The sequence below is a fragment of the Sapajus apella genome, unplaced genomic scaffold (assembly GCF_009761245.1).
Source record: "Sapajus apella isolate SASKATOON/1434 unplaced genomic scaffold, GSC_monkey_1.0 scaffold75, whole genome shotgun sequence".
Classification (NCBI taxonomy): domain Eukaryota; kingdom Metazoa; phylum Chordata; class Mammalia; order Primates; family Cebidae; genus Sapajus; species Sapajus apella.
This window is the reverse complement of record NW_022437015.1, coordinates 7,554,293-7,570,763: the sequence shown is the minus strand read 5'-3', so window position 1 is coordinate 7,570,763 and position 16,471 is coordinate 7,554,293. Positions and strand designations below refer to the sequence as shown.

At 35.2% G+C, this 16,471-nt stretch overlaps 1 long non-coding RNA gene across 1 annotated transcript in view; it reads left to right on the top strand.

The window, feature by feature from the left end:
• Positions 1 to 4,294: 4,294 nt before the first annotated feature.
• LOC116532286 overlaps positions 4,295 to 16,471 on the top strand; it is a 12,785-nt gene continuing 608 nt past the window's right edge. The window contains exons 1-2 of the long non-coding RNA XR_004260812.1: positions 4,295 to 4,355; positions 13,432 to 13,437. This is a non-coding gene — a long non-coding RNA (uncharacterized LOC116532286). The remainder of the gene's footprint in view (positions 4,356 to 13,431; positions 13,438 to 16,471) is intronic.

Genomic DNA, 16,471 nt, shown 5'->3' with positions numbered 1-16,471 from the left:
CCTACTTCACACCATAAACAAAAGTTTTCTCAAAATGAATCATAGACCTAAATATAGGCACTAAAATGCTAAAACGCTTAGAAGAAAACTTAGTGCAAACTATGTGACATTGGATTAGGCAAAGCCTTGTTAGATATGACAAAGCAGAAGTAACCAAAGGAAAAAAATATACATTGAACTTCAAAATTAAATAATTTTGTGTGTAAAAGGACATGATCAAGACCGTGAAAATACAATCCATAGAATGGGAGAAAATACTTAGAAATTATATAACTGATAAAGGTATAGCATCCAGAATATGCAAAGAACTATTACTACTCAACCACAAAAAGGCAAAACATTCAACTTAAAAATGAGCAAAATATTTTTAGATATTTTTCCAGAAAAGATACACAGAAGGCTAATAAACACATGAAAAAATGCTTCACATCATTAGTTACCAGGGAAATGCAAATCAAAACCCCACGAGATATTACTTCAGACCCACTTGAATGGCTATGATTAAAAAATGGACAACAACAAATGATGACAAAGTAAAAAAATTAGAATGCTCAAACATTGCTGATTGGAATGTTATATGGTAGAATTCTGAGAAAACCAATTTGGCATTTCCTCAAAAAGTTAAACATAGCAGCTACCACAGAACCCAGCATTTTCACTTTTATATATAAAACCAAGATAAATGAAAATGTATACCCACACAAAAACTTTTACACACATGTTCATAACTATATTATTTATAATAACCAAAAACTGTTAAAAATCTAAATGCTCATCAACTGATAAATGGGTAAACAAAATTTTGCATATTCGTTTCAGCCACAAAAAGAATGAGGTACTTATATCATGCTACAACATGGATGAAACTTGAAAGCATCATATTACATGAAAGAAGCCAGTCAGAAAAGGCCATTTATTTTATCATTCAATTTATATGAAGTGTCCAGGAAAGGCAAATTCACAGAAACAGAAAGTAGATTAGTAGTTGCCAAGAACTTGGGGGAGAGAGTAATGGGAACTGACTGTTAATGAGCATGGAGTTTATTTTTGGGGTAAGAAAAATGTTCTGAAATTAATTAGCGGTGATGATTGCACAATTTTGTGACTACTAAAAACAAATGAAACAAATAGACTGTACATTTTAAAGCGAAACAGATGTAATGTGTGTGAATTCTTTCTCGGTAAATCTGTTATTAAAAAGTACCCTGGGCATCAGTAGCCAAAATTATGCTACAAATAATAATCTTGGCTTTGCCCAGTGGCTCATGCCTATAATCTCAGCACTTTGAAAGGCAGAGGAATGAGAGTCGCTTGAGCTCAAGATTTAGAGGCCAGCCTGGGCAACATGGTGAAAACCCCTGTCTACAAAAAATAAAAATAAAAAAATTAGTCCGAATTGGTGGTGCATGCCTGTAGTCCCAGCTACTTGGGAGGCTGAGGCGAAAGAATCATCTGAGCCAGGGAAGTCGAGGCTGCAGTGAGCCGTGATCACGTCATGCCACTACACTCGAGCCTGGGTGACAGAGTGAGACTCTGTCTCAAAAAAAAAAAAAAAAATACAGTCTGATTCCAACTATGGTTTCTTGGAAGGGCTCTGAGAACAGAGCATCTGAAAAGTGAGGGAGCATGCGTCCTTCTTTAGACTTAGAATCCAGGAAGACAGTAGCTTCCCAGAGGTTCCCTGCATCAACACTTCATCAGGGATGGAGAGAACCTCACACAGGCCAGCATGTTATAGGGGTAGTTATATTTTCTCATACTACGCAAATATGATGAAGTAGAAGAGAGGGGATGGGAGAGGGAGAGAGGGAAAGAGAGAGAAATCCTGACGGGTTGTGATTTTGATTTTGAGTGGTAAATACTGCAGAGGGTGGGGGATTAGGTGAAATGTAGTTTGGGCAAGTAAGAGGCAGATGTAACTGAAGCCATCTCAACAGGTTCTAACATAGGGGAAACATTAGCTAAAGAGAAATGTATTTCCACGCTTCAGCAGATGCCAGTATGGACAGACATTAATGACCAGGTGCCTCCTTGCAGATGCCATGATACTATTTGAGCAGCTGGAAATGTATATTCCACACTGTGGAAAGAGGATGAGGTGAGGACAAGCTCTTTTTGGACTGAATTTGAGCCCTAAAGTAAATGAGAAAACCTTGAAGTAACTTGAGCTTACCCAGAATTGATTAATAGCAAGTTTCAGCCACTAGGTGGAATCAAAATTCAAGGTTGAAATGAAGTTTATTTATAGAAAAATAATGACTTTTGGAACACCTGAATAAATGGTTTATGAAAGTCATAATTCCTCTGTAAAGTCTATTAATAGAACACATTTTAAAACTTTATTATTAAATTTAAATGTGTAATCAAAAACAACTCATATTTCCTTTTATGAATGAACCTCCAGTCCTTATGCAATTTTTATTTCCAGATAACAGAATCCAGGATTGGATAAGACTTCGTAGAACAGCTGGTCTCATACACTCTCCTTAACTGTGCCTACTCCCTCCCTGAATATCTTCAGTGACATAGAAATTCAGAATTCACAATAAAACCTATTCTATTTTGGACTGTTCTAATTGTTAGAAGAATTTTTTAATGATCCAAAATCTATCTCGAATGCCTATAAGCTGGTCTTAATTCTGGTCTGATTAATGTGTTTGGAGGTGCTTTGTAAACCAACAGTAAGATCTGTACATATGTTAAAACATTATTCGTGTATCTCTTTTAACTTTCTTTCCATCCTCCAAATTCCTAAGGTTCTTATGTTTATTGTGACTAATTCCAGAGAGTGAAGTAAATATAATGGTAGTAATAACAATAATAGTAATAATAATGTAACATCTATTGAGTTCTTATTATGTGTCAAACAACATTTCTAGGTGATTTACCTGATATAACTAATCTAATCCATATGGCGGAAAATTATATTTGAGGTTACAATTTTCCTTGCAGACCTGAAAACACATTCTAGGTTGTTGTCTTCATCTGCTGGGGCTGCTATAATAAAATAACATAGACTAGATGTCTTAAACAACAGACACGTGTTTTCTCACAGTTGTGGAAGCTAGAAGTCTGAAATCAAGGTGGCAGATTCCATTCTTGTAAGCCCTCTTCCTAGCTTTCAGACAGCCATATTCTCATTGTACCTTCATGTGGTGGAGAAAGCTCTGGTCACCTTCTCTTCTTATAAGGATACTTACATATGCAAAGCTTATATACTTATATATAGTTTTACATATACAGAGTATAGGTACATATAATATATATTTATAAATATATATATACATATATAATTTTCACAATATTCCTGTGAGGTATAAGTAGCAAAAGTAGTAACCTGATTTTACAGATGAGGCAGTGACTCCCAAAAGTTCTGATATAGGCAATCTATGTCAGCCTGATTAATCTGACCTCACATCTTGTGTTCTTTATTCTCTTCTGACTCCCTTGATAATAATAGAGCTGAAAAAGAAACCTTAAAAAGCAAACTGGTCTAAACCAGTCTAAGTTTAAATGGAGAGCAGGAAATCTAAAATAATTATTCATAACTGTATCATTATTTTCTTGATTACTTTGTAAAACTCTCTCAGAGAAGCCCTCTTTCTGGCTTCTGTACCTGTTTCTCAGAACTGTGTTTTTCTATCCCTTGCAAATGAGGAGCTATTCCTATAATTAGTTGTTCTTTCCACGCATGAGACCTCAACATCCTTCTATTTCTCTTCTGCTCTACGCACTTCCGACAAGAAGAAACACTGCCGTACTCTTAGAAAAACAGCACATAGTTTCATCTCTCTTTCATTATGCTTCTTTAACAAGTCTTGCACCATTTTGAATCAAATCCATTACAATTAGGTATGTCCTTTGTCTTACATGTTATAAGGTTTTTAAGTATGTCATTTGGGGGGATCATCCAAAAGTTTTTGCATTGTGTCTAATGAATGTTAAAGATGAAACCAGAGAAATGGCTTGCCTGCTGTGGTTAAGCCTTTTATAGACTTTTCATAGGGTACTTTGAATATTTATTATAAGTGTGAAAACCTGTAAAAGCAAAGGACTCTCCATTCAATAAATGGTGCTGGGGTAATTGGCTAGCCATATGCAGAAGGTTGAAACTAGACGCCTACCTTACACCACATACAACAATCAATGCAAGATGGATTGAAGAATTAAATGTAAAACCTAAAATTGTAAAAATCCTGGGAGATAACCTAGGAAATACCATTCTGGACATAGGAGCTGGCAAAGATTTCATGATGAAGACACCAAAGCAATTGCAACAAAACAAAAATTGACAAATTAAAGAGCTTCTGCACAGCAAAAGAAACTATCAACAGTGTACACAGACAACCTACACAGTGGCAGAAAATATTTGCAGACTATGCATCCAACAAAGGTTTAATATACAGAAACTACAAGGAACTTAGCCAAATTTACCATAAAAACACCCAAACCATCCCATCAAAAAGTAGGCAAAGGACATGGCCAGTTTTCAAAAGAAGACATACGGCAACAAGCATATGAAAAAATACTCTGCACGACTAATCATTAGAGAAATACGAATCAAAACCACAATGAGATACCATCTCACACCAGTCAGAATGACTATTATTAAAAATTCAAAAAATAACAGATGTCGATGTGGTTGTGGAGAAAGGGGAATGCTTATTTTGTTGATGGAAGTGTAAATTAGTTCAACCATTGTGGAAAGCAGTGTGGCAGTTCTTCAAAGAGCTAAAAACAAAACTACATTTCAACGCAGCAATCTAATTACTGGGTGTATAACCAAAGAAATATAAATCATTCTGTCATAAAGACACATGCACACGTATATTTGCAGCACTCTCCACAATAACTAAGACATAAAATCAACCTAAATGTCTATCAACAGTAGTCTAGATTAAGAAAATGTGGTACATATACACTATTGATTACTATGCAGTCATATAAAAGAATGAGATCATTTCCTTGGCAACAACATGGATAGAGCTGGAAGTCATGATCCTAAGCCAAGTAACACAGGAACAGAAAACCAAATACTGCATGTTCTCACTTATAAATGGAAACTAAACAATGAGGACACATGTATACCAGGAGGGTAACAACAGACACTGGGGCCCCCTTGAGGGCAGAGGGTGGGAAGAGAGAGAGGATCAGAAAAAAAACCTATTGGTTATTACATTTACTAACCAAGTTATAAAATTATCTGTACACCAAATTCCCATGACACACAGTTTACAAACATTAGAAACCTGTACATGTACTCCTGCACCTAAAATACATTTTTTAAAAAAGCATAAAAATCATACCTGCATTTTCAAGTCACATTGCACTTCAACAGAGTTTGTTCTTTCCCATGAAATGCTGTATGAGAGATTCTGCAAAGCAAGGGTGGATGACCTAGTATCCATCTATGTCCTTCAATATTGGGTCTCCCAATTTCTTACCTAGGCCCTCAACCTCTTCAGGAAGAAAGAAAAATATTTAATTGTCTTGTATTATTTTCTACTTGTTTAATGTTTTCTAATCTTATCTTCCCATTTAGATTTAGATTATACAACTCTCTGGAATAAGGAAACCCTTCTGTACCACTTACTTCCCTCATGCTCCAACATTCATTGTTCATGAATACAGGCGAAAAGGAAAAAAAAGTTACCTTCAGCAAGTCATTTACTCTTTCTGACTCTATATTTCCTTCTCTTTACAGTGAAGGAGTTGATCTAGGTCAGAAACTCTTCATGAAATGTCCGTATTAGAACCCAGATAACTTTTCCAAGTTGAAACCTCAAAGTCAAGTTTAATAGATCAGGAATGAGGCCAATAAAATTCATCTCAGAGAAGTTTGTTATGTGTTTCTGAAGTAGATCCCATGTTGAGAAATGAGCTGCAAGAAATATATCCCTCTATAAACATGTTATTTTTCTGTAGACCATATAAAACTTTCTAGCCCTTCCTGAGATTTTTTTTTTTTTTTTTTTTTTTTTTTTTTTGTCTAGGGCATTTCACACTGGCTAGTTCAGCCAGGGCTCTACATCAGTCAGCTATCAGTTCTTACAGTCTGGAACATCCAGATTCCTAAATGTAACAGGCAATGAGATTTATTTTCTTATTCTTTGTTTGGATGTTAACATTGCTGGAATGGATGTCATATATATGTGTGTGTGTGTGTATATACACACACACACACACACACACACACACACACACACACATATAAGAGCAGTTTTAATGGTCTGAAGTGGCAGGAGAGAAGAGAGAAAATGTTTAACTGTTTATTCAAACAAAAATGGCAATCAGATTCATTTTTAATAGCTTTTCTTCCCTCTTAGGGAGATTCTATAGTCACTGCATTTTAGTATTCTCCCCATTCATTGCATGAACTCTCTATTGCTCATTTTGATTATTTCATCATCACTGCTCAGTCAGTAAAATTAAAACAATGGGAAAATCATCACATCCAATGTTATTTCTCTTTAAAAAAAATTCTCCCCTACCCAAATAGAATAAATTTGCAAAATGCATAGTGTAACAACATTTATTCTTTTATTTTTTAATTTTAATTTTTTGGATACTTAGTAGGTGTATATATTTATGGGGTACATGAGATGCTTTGATATAGGCATGCAATATACAATAATCACATCATATAAAATACCTCAACTTTTATTCTTAATGGATCTGGGGATGGGAAATGGGAAATGGTGAGTGGCTGCCAGTGACTGTGTGACAACTGGTCCCTCTGGTGGTTGGAGGAGGAGCAGCAGTTTATGGCACCATTTGCAAGCAAGTTTTGCCACTATACAGAAGCCTGCAAAACATTTTTGGCATGCATGCCACAGGATAAACCATTCCTACAGCTGCTGGCGATGATGGTAATGATGATGATGGTAATATTCTGTTCTCAAAATGATAGAGAAGCAGCGTACGTCTATGAAATTATCACATTGCTAGCATATAAATGTCTGGTACTTCCATTTAAAAAGCAAAAAGGAACCTAGACTGGTTATCTGAAGACCTAGGTACCAATGCCAGTTCGGTCACTCACTAACTCCTTGGGCAATTTATTTCCCTCTCCTTGGGGATCACTTTTTTTTCCATCTATGAGAGTGTTGTTTTAGACCAATAATATTCAAACTGTTATTTAAGGATTCCCCTCAACAGCTGCCTAAATATGATAAGACGGGGTGGAATCTTTATTCTCCCTCTTTCAATCAGAGCAACTCTTCATCTTCCATTGCCTGTTTTATGTAGTGGGCTACTACATGTTTGTGTGTGTGAGTGAGAGAGACAGAGAAGAGAGATTTAGTTTCCTGGATTTTTAAGAGTAAATTTATTCTAGAATATGGGACTTTATATCTGTGATATCCTACAACTCGATAATATCTATGATTAGAAAACAAAGATCTTCCAAAGAGCTTCATGATAAATAACTCCTTTATTCTTCCACTATTAGAGCTTTCGCTATTGCTGTCAAACCCTCTACCCCCATCCTCCTGAGCCTCAAGTCATAAGGTGCCTAATGAATAGAACTAACACTGTTATCCCCACAGGACTGACTTAAGACCTAAGCAGATTCAGGGTTACAAAGGTAGTGGAATTCTGAGAAACTAGCATGGGAGACTCAAATTCTCACCCCATACCGTTGCTGGCTGAAGCCTGATTGCCCTTTTCAGAGAACAGTACCTGTTATTACACATGGAGAATTTAGGCTTATAAGGCAGACCCTTCTGGGAGAAGGAACACTGACATAGTCATACTGAATTAGAAGTGACTTTTATCTGGGTGTGAGCTTTAGATTATGGGAAAACCAAATTATTGAGTACCTCAAGTCACAGGATGGAACACGTCTCAGTCTTTTCATATATAACATGGGAATAATGATAACTATTATAAAAATAACGACACTGACAATTTATTGAGTCTTTAAGGGGTACCAAATATCACATGAGACCCTTGAGTTGTCAGGTACGGCGGCTCATAACTGTAATCCCAGCTCTTTGGGAGGCCGAGGCCGGTGGATCACTTGATGTCAGGAGTTCAAGACCAGCCTGCCCAACATGGTGAAACCTTGTCTCTACTAAAAATACAAAAATGAGCCCTGGCATGGTGGCGGGTGCCTGTAATTGCAGCTACTCAGGAGGCTGAGGCAAGAGAATCAATTGAACCCGGGAGGCGGAGGTTGCAGTGAGCCGATATCGCGCTTTTGCACTCCAGCCTGGATGACAAGAATGAAAGCAAAACTCTGTCTCAAAAAGAGAGAAAAAAAAAAAAAGGAGACTCTTGACTTACACTACCCATTTTGTCCTCACAACAACCTTGTAAGTAGCGAATTATCTATTGCAATGATAAAGTCTCTGTTATTTATGATTTTATTATTATTATTATTACATTTTTTAGGAAAAGAATCTGGAGTGGGGAAGCTAGAAATCAATTTTTACTAATTATATAGTCCTGCTGTCATGCTTCCTTGATAGTATGGAGTCAGCGCTCTCCTTTAGTTGATAGCCTAATCTTTGCCAATATTACATTCACTTAGAAAAATAAACTACTATAGCTATAGCCTTTGCTGCTGAAACCTACCACTCTTCTACAAAGGTTCTCACCAGGCTGTCTACACTTTATTATAATAGAAAGTACCGTGAATTAAACAAGTTTATGTTTCTCTCACCCAGTGTTTTCAATATGGTTTCTCATTAGAAATCATCTAGCTTAAATGTCATGCTTTATCAGAAATATTTATTTATTTTCAGAAATATTATTTTGAATCAAAATGCTATAAAGTTTCTCAAATATTTGGAAAAAAACCAGAGAAATATTTCTCTTCATATATCCCTTAGAACCCAAAAGTCTGTCGCTCCCAGCAGTAAACAGTAGCAGCATGTGTGCTCTCTTCTCTTATTTTACCTTCAGATGGTCCTATTAAGTAATCAGAAGGGATTTATTCAAACTGTTTTTTAGATTGGGAAAATACAAATATTTCCCCCACCCTAATCTTAAACATGATGGTTAATTAATTTGTTAGAATTGTGCTGATAATTGTTAAAGTATTTATATTAGTAGAATGTTTTACCACTTACCAAGTCTTCTCACCTCCCTTTAATTCTCATAAAAGTCCTGTGATATAGTTGGGGCAAGTGACGCTATCCTTCTTTTCCAGATGAAGGTATTGAGATTGGGAGAAACAATGTGTCTTGTCAGGCAGTTAGTGAGTGGCTGAGTTGGAACATTACTAAAACGTAAATCTCGTTACGCATCCTTTGCTCTTTCCAGTTCTCTTTCCACCTGTTTCATTATATGGTTCACTTGTGCAACAGGATTGAAACAGGGATGTCTCTACACACCTACCACAGGGGGCAAAAATCTCTGGTAGGCTATAGAGCCCCTAGGAGACAAATCTTTCTCCCCAACTCTCCTTGAAGGTAATGCCTCTATAAAATGGTATCTCGTATTTATAGCATACAGACTTATTGACCTTTTTCTCCTTCATTTGGTCCCTCAATTCTCCACCAACTGCCTTCAGGTTCTGCTCTACTACTCTCTTTCTAACTTCCACGTTCTCTCTGTTTTGGTTTTGTTTTTGTTTTTAATAACTTTGGGAAAAGTATAGGGTAGTTTTCAAGGTAAGGTTGCCAGGATGCCCAGCTAAATTTGAACTTCAGATTAATAATGAAATAATGTTTTAGTATCGGTGTGTCCCAAATATTGCAGGAGGATATACGTTATACTAAAATGGAATTTGTTGATTATCTGAAGTTCAAATTTAACTGAATATCCTGTATTCTTGTTTGAGAGATCTGGCAGCCATTGTTAACAGCAGAGGTTCTGATGTCAAAATAACTTTGAATACTGACTCTAATGAGGTGTAAAGTCTTGGACAAATTTTTCACTTTTCTCAGTATATATACTATAATTGTTGAAATAACATAATTATTGAAATAATTAAGATCATGTGAATAAAGCTTTTAGCAGAGTGCCTACCACATAATAAATACTCCAAATAGTAACTATTATTATCACTGAATGACAATGACTAATAGCAGCATGCTCCCTGTTAAATAGACAGGCATTTAACAGGTAATGAAATTTTCAGTTCGAGGGCAAAGCTCATTTAGAAAACTTCACATAGACAGGTCTTCTCAGGGTATGGACCCTTTTTTATAGTTAAGCCTTAAAGTAAAAATCCTCACTGTTATGAACAGAAATATCTTTTATTATGAAACACAATGCACTATCACTAGTTTTTAAGTTTTAAATGGCATATAAAGCAGGAAAAATATAAAGTAGAATGCTCCAGATAATCAATATCCAACATCCAAAATGTAGTCTTCTCAGATCATTTAGTATCTCAATTTGGTCAACAGGTGTCAGGCAATAAATAATTCCATATCAACCTGCAGTCGTACAGTATATCAAGAAGCAAGGGAAGTTAAAGAAACACACAGCAATAAAGATTCAAAACAAAGCAAATAGAATAAAGAAAGGTAAGTAAAAGTGAGAAAGGTCCAGTCAAAGTTTGAGGTTTCAGAATAGGTCTTTATTTACTTAGAAATTGTATAAAAAAGTAGGTCCCAAGCCTAGGGATACTAGCGTTACTGAGCAAGTTTTTGAAATGAGAATTTCAATACTGTACCGACGTTTATACAAGCAGAAATGAGACTCAAAATATTTAACAAGTCATAGGGACAGGAAGTGCCACAGGTAGTATTGGAGCTGAGTACTAGAGGCTCTGTGTTTGTCTGTGTAGATGCTGGATCATGAAAAGATACAAAGGTCCAGAGGGAGGAGCCAGAGTTGCCAAGATTCTCATGATGGGGAGACTTGGACGGTTGGGACAGCAGCTTCATATCAGCTGACATGGAAAGAGTTCAACATGTTTAATGGCTACTAGAGCCACATTGGCGTATATCAACAAAATAGCAGACCTGGATACAAGATTCAGACTAGATTATGAACAGACCAAGCAGAGCTACAAGTGTGGAATGATCTAGAGCTGCATGCTTACACTTCTCATATCCCTAAAGTTGGATTGTGATGATTTACTATTGCTCTCTGCTTTTACATCATCTAGACTATAAGCTCAGTGAAAAACTGGAATTGCATCATTTTTGTTCACCATTTATTCCTATTACCTATCACAGTGCTCAGTAAATATTTGTTTAATAAATGAAGAGCCAATCAATTTTTCTTAATACATGGAGTGTTCTGAAGACATTTCTACACGAAAGACAGAAAGCTTTGAGAACTCGTTTTTGATTTTCAACTGGCCTTGGAGATCTGCTACAGACACAAGCTGGTCTCATATCATTAGCACCCTTATAATGTCAATGCCTAAGCTTCTCTTAAGCAGAAGACTACAAGGATGTTATACAATTACATGGCTTCCCTAAAGTAAAGCTGAACCCTTAAATGAAAGAGGTAGAACCACACAAGTCCCTGGGATCCTGATTTGCTAAACTTGTTCAATTCTATTCAAAATCTATTTCGCACAAATGGGTCAAGTTTACAATTATTAGGATACATAGGCCGGCCATGGTGGCTCATGCTTGTAATCCCAGCACTTTGGGAGGCCGAGGTGGTCAGATCACTTGAGGTCAGGAGTTTGAGACCAGCCTGGCCAACATGGTGAAACCTCTTCTCTCCAAAAAGAAAGAAAGAGAGAAGGAAAGACACACAGAGAGAGCGAGTTAAAGGAAGGAGGGAGGGAGAGAAGGAAGGAAGGAAGAAAGAAAGGAAGGAAGGAAAGGGAAGAAAGGATGAAAAGAAAGAAAGGGAAGGAAGGAAGGGAGGGAGGGAGGGAGGGAGGGAGGGAAGGAGGAAGGGAAGAAGAAAGAGAGAGAGAAAGAAAGAAAGAAGAAAGAAAGAAAGAAAGGAAGGAAAGAAAGGAAGGAAAGAAAGAAAGAGTTAAAATAAGGAGGGAGGGAGAGAAGGAAGCAAAGAAGAAAGGAAGGGGAAGAAACGAAGAAAAGAAAGAAAGAAGAAGGAAGGAAGAGAGAAAGAAAGAAAGAAAAAGAAAGAAAGAAAGAAAGAAAGAGAGAAAGAAAGAAAGAAAAAAAGAAAGAAAGAAAGAAAGAAAGAGAGAGAGAGAAAGATAGATTAGCCAGCCGTGGTTGGTGGCGGGTGCCTGTATTCCCAGTTACTTAGGAGGCTGAGGCACAAGAACTGCTTGAACCCAGTAGGTGGAGGTTGCAGTGAGCCAAGATCTCACCACTCAATTCCAGACTGGGCGACAAAGTGAGACTTCACCTCAAAGTAAAAAAAAAAAAAAAAAAAACATTAAATACTATATTCAGGAAAAGACTTTGGTCACTTTCAGATAAAACTAAGGTCTTTGACAATTTATTTTTTTCATAATAAACTGCCTCCACTCATTTGGGGAAATAAAAACCAAAACTATAGAGAAATTCTATAAGCTACAAGTTTCTTAGCTTTAAATAGAAATAGCAGAACAATTCAGACAGCTTCCCATAACGATGATTCAGTATTTTTTAAGTTGCAGTCAATAGGCCTTAATTTGGTTCACATCACTTTACAGATATGATCTTAAATATAATTATTTAGAGGCTATTCCATAAAACTCCAAGTGACCCTGTGTATTTATATCCTAACAAATACTGAACCAATATGTAATAATAAGGCCATTTTTACAAATTTACTAGACCTTGAGGAAAAGAACATAACATGATTGGGGACCAAAAGCTCTAAATTGCCCCAGGTAATAAAAGGACACCTGGCTTAATTTTAACACTGTGATAACTATTTTGCTTTCAAATTATTATTTCATTTTTCATGGATTTTCACACATATGTAGTTGATTGGCTAATTTTTCATGCAAATGACTAGTTATAAAAACATTAAACCACATTTAATTTTATGTGATAGATATCTGTTGATATTAATTTATTGATATATTTCTGCATTGACTGAAAAAAAAATCATTCTTTTAACTACACAAGTATCCCAGTTTATCCTACACACTAATTCTCACCAAGCCACCCCTCCAACCTTCATCTACACATACATTATGTAATAATGCTAAGTTAGCCATTTACCTTTTCAAAGTAAAATATTTTTTAAGAAAACATTCCTTTATTTTCTTAACAAGAAAATAAATTTGTGGTATTCTATACTCCTATCTTCAAAGCAGGAATTATTTAAATTTTTCCCTCCATTTCCATAAACAAGTTTCAGTAAGACCCAGAAAGTCTGCTTACAGCCTTGGATGGACCATCTTAGTGTTAGTTCCAGTCTTAATAACCTCAGGGAGACTCTTTTGAGGACTAACCTATGAGGCAAAATGAGCCTGAAAATTCCGAGTACAGTACAGACGGTATCTCCATAATAGGTGTTGGTGTTTCAAGGGCACTCCTGACAGAAAATTACTTGAGACTTTGTCAAATCTACTTTGGGACCACAATAGTTACCTAAAATCCAAAGATGGATGTATGTTAAACTGACCTACATAAGCAGGGGGCAACATTGTATTAAGCATCCTTCATAACCTCCTTGACTTTTTTCCTACCAAAATACATGATGATTCTCCCTAACTACTGAATTATTTACATTTCACATATTCATAGAAGGACAAAACTAATACTTTTAACTTCTGCAAATGTGAGACAAAAAGAAATGTATTATTTCATACATTTCAAAAAATGTTTTGAAAGGGAACATTATGGTCATATAAATGATGCCCATGGTGAAAAACAGAATGAAGAATGACTACTTAAAGCCAAACTATGCTAAATCACAACATCATGTGCATATTTCATTCAAGAACTGAAGTCAAGTAGGTATGAGGTCAGGATAAAACGTAACACGGAAGTCATCATCTTTCCTTACTTAATTGCATTATATTTTTAAACCATTTTAACCATAAGTGAGAATCTTTAGATAATATTTTGATGATACAGATAAAGAGGAGGAAATTTTAAATATGAGAGTGTAATTAAATGCAGTTCTAAATTTGATATATACTAAATTCTGTGGCTTTTTATATGATACTATGTAATTTCAACACTTTACGAATATATCTGTTTCACAAAGTATTAATACATATACTGTACCTAAGAAAGCCATTCACACTAGTAATGCTGTCCCATGATATTTAATTCACTTTTGTAAATTTTAACATTAATATTTCATAATTTTAGTAACACTTCTATTAAAATGTCAAAATTTAACAACAATAAACATACAATGGTTTTTCAGCATCTAAAGCTACCGACTTAGTTTTTCCCAAACTCTTACTCATTGTCTCTTCAGAATCAAATGTTTGAATGACAAAAAACTGATTGGAACATTTATGGTAGAGGATGGTGTGGAAGGGAATGATAAAGAGAAAAACAGAAGACCAATCAGGGGTACTTATAATTAGATCATATACATTTGAAGAAGGTGAAAATAAACTAAGTATTGTGTGATCAAAAAGAACAAGCTATTAGGGCATTCAGGTGACTCATTCTACAAGAGCTGATCAAAGACCCAAGAAAAAATTGGAAGGGAATGTGTGATTGCCAATGTACAAATCTTATTAATGCATAATGCAATCATAAGAATTCTATAACAATTTCTTTTCCTTCTGCTAGATACCCAGCAATGGGGCTACTGTGTAAAATGGTAGTTCCATTTTTAGTTAAAGTATGGACACCAGAATATTTTGTAACAATAAGTAATTAGAAGTAATCTAAATGACCATCAATTAAAAATTGTTAAATTAATTATGATATATTTATAGCATAAAATGATAAACTGAGTGTTTTTAATGATATAATAATAATAAGCATCTACTGAGTAATTAGTACATGACAGTCATTCTAAATGTCCTACAAATATTACTTAATTTAGAGTTAAAGCTATTACCCCCATTTTATAGAGGAAACAAGGACAAAAAAAGGTTATATACTTCCTGACAGTGATAAAGCTAGTAAATGATAGAACTAGGATTTGTACCTGATAATTGGATTCAGAACCAGAATCCATGCTCTTAATGGCTGCAATACATTTCCCCTATGTGTATAGGATACAAGTTGTGAAACAATATATGCATCATGATTCCATGATGAATTGTGTACACTATATGTCAGGCACTATTCTAAATACTTAACACATACTAAAGACATCCCCATAACATATCTATGAAGCACTTAGTATCCCCATTTTACCTATGAGGAAATCCAGGCACAGAGAAGTTAGATCACATGACCAATATCACATGACTTTGAGTAACAGAGTCTGGGTTTCAAATAATCAGGCTGCCCAGCTTCAAAGTAAGCATGCTTAACTTCTTTGTTAAACTGACTTTTTCTCTCTTTTAGTTACCTTAATATCTGTAACCACGTTGGTAGAAAAGGATACAAATCAAACAGTTAATAGTAGCTTCCTTTGGAGGGAGAGTGGCAGGAGGCGACTGAATGGATATTTTCACTTTTAACTCTACATATTTAGATACGGTTTGAATTCTTGTACAAATGAGCATGCATTCGTGTATTATTTGAACAATCAAAAAAAACTACACACACAAAGGAGAAGAAAAACCTTTAATACCTTCTTTATAATGTATTTTCCCAGCTTCACAAATGTCTTACCTGTTTCTTAGAATGATTTTACACCCAGATACAAACTGCCAAAGTAGACTAGGAAGCATAAGCAAAATATCTATATAGTTGACATTTTTGTCTACAATTATCAATACAGCTTTTGTTTTACAGTTTTACCATTATAAATGATTATCACAAACATACTATAGAATAGGTTATAATTTTGTATGCCACAGTAACCACATTATTTTAGGTTGTCAATGGTATCCTCTTGTTAGAAATAGTACATTAATTTAGCTTGGAGTCAATGGCTTACAGTGAAATGAGGAGGTATGTCACAATCCTACACCAGCACATAATGATCAATTGAAAAAAAAAAAGAAGAAGAAGTTAGAGAGAGAAAAGAGCAAACCAACCCCAAAACTAGAAGAAGACAAAATAAATAACCAAAATCAGAGCTAAACTGAAGGAAAATGAGAAGAAAAGCCATACAAAATATCAATTAATCAAGGAGCTTGTTCTTTGAAAGAATTAATTAGACTGCTAGCTAGACTAATAAAGAAAAAAAAGAGAGAAATATAATCAGAATGACAAAGGGGACATTACCAATGACCCCTCAGAAATAGACCAAAAAAAATAAATAAATAAAAACCTCGGAGACTACTATGAATATCTCTATGCACACAATGCAGAAAACTTGGAAGAAATAAATTCCTGGAGACATACAACCTCTCAAGATTTAACCAGGAAGAGATTGAATTCCTGAACAGACCAATAACAAGTTCTGAAATGGAATTAGTAATAAAAAGCATACCAACCAAAAAAAGCCCAGGACCAGAAGAAAACACAGGTGAATTCTACCATATACATAAAAAAGGGCTGGTACCATTCTTACTAAAAATACTCCAAAAAAAAAAAAAAAAAAAAAAAAAAAAAAA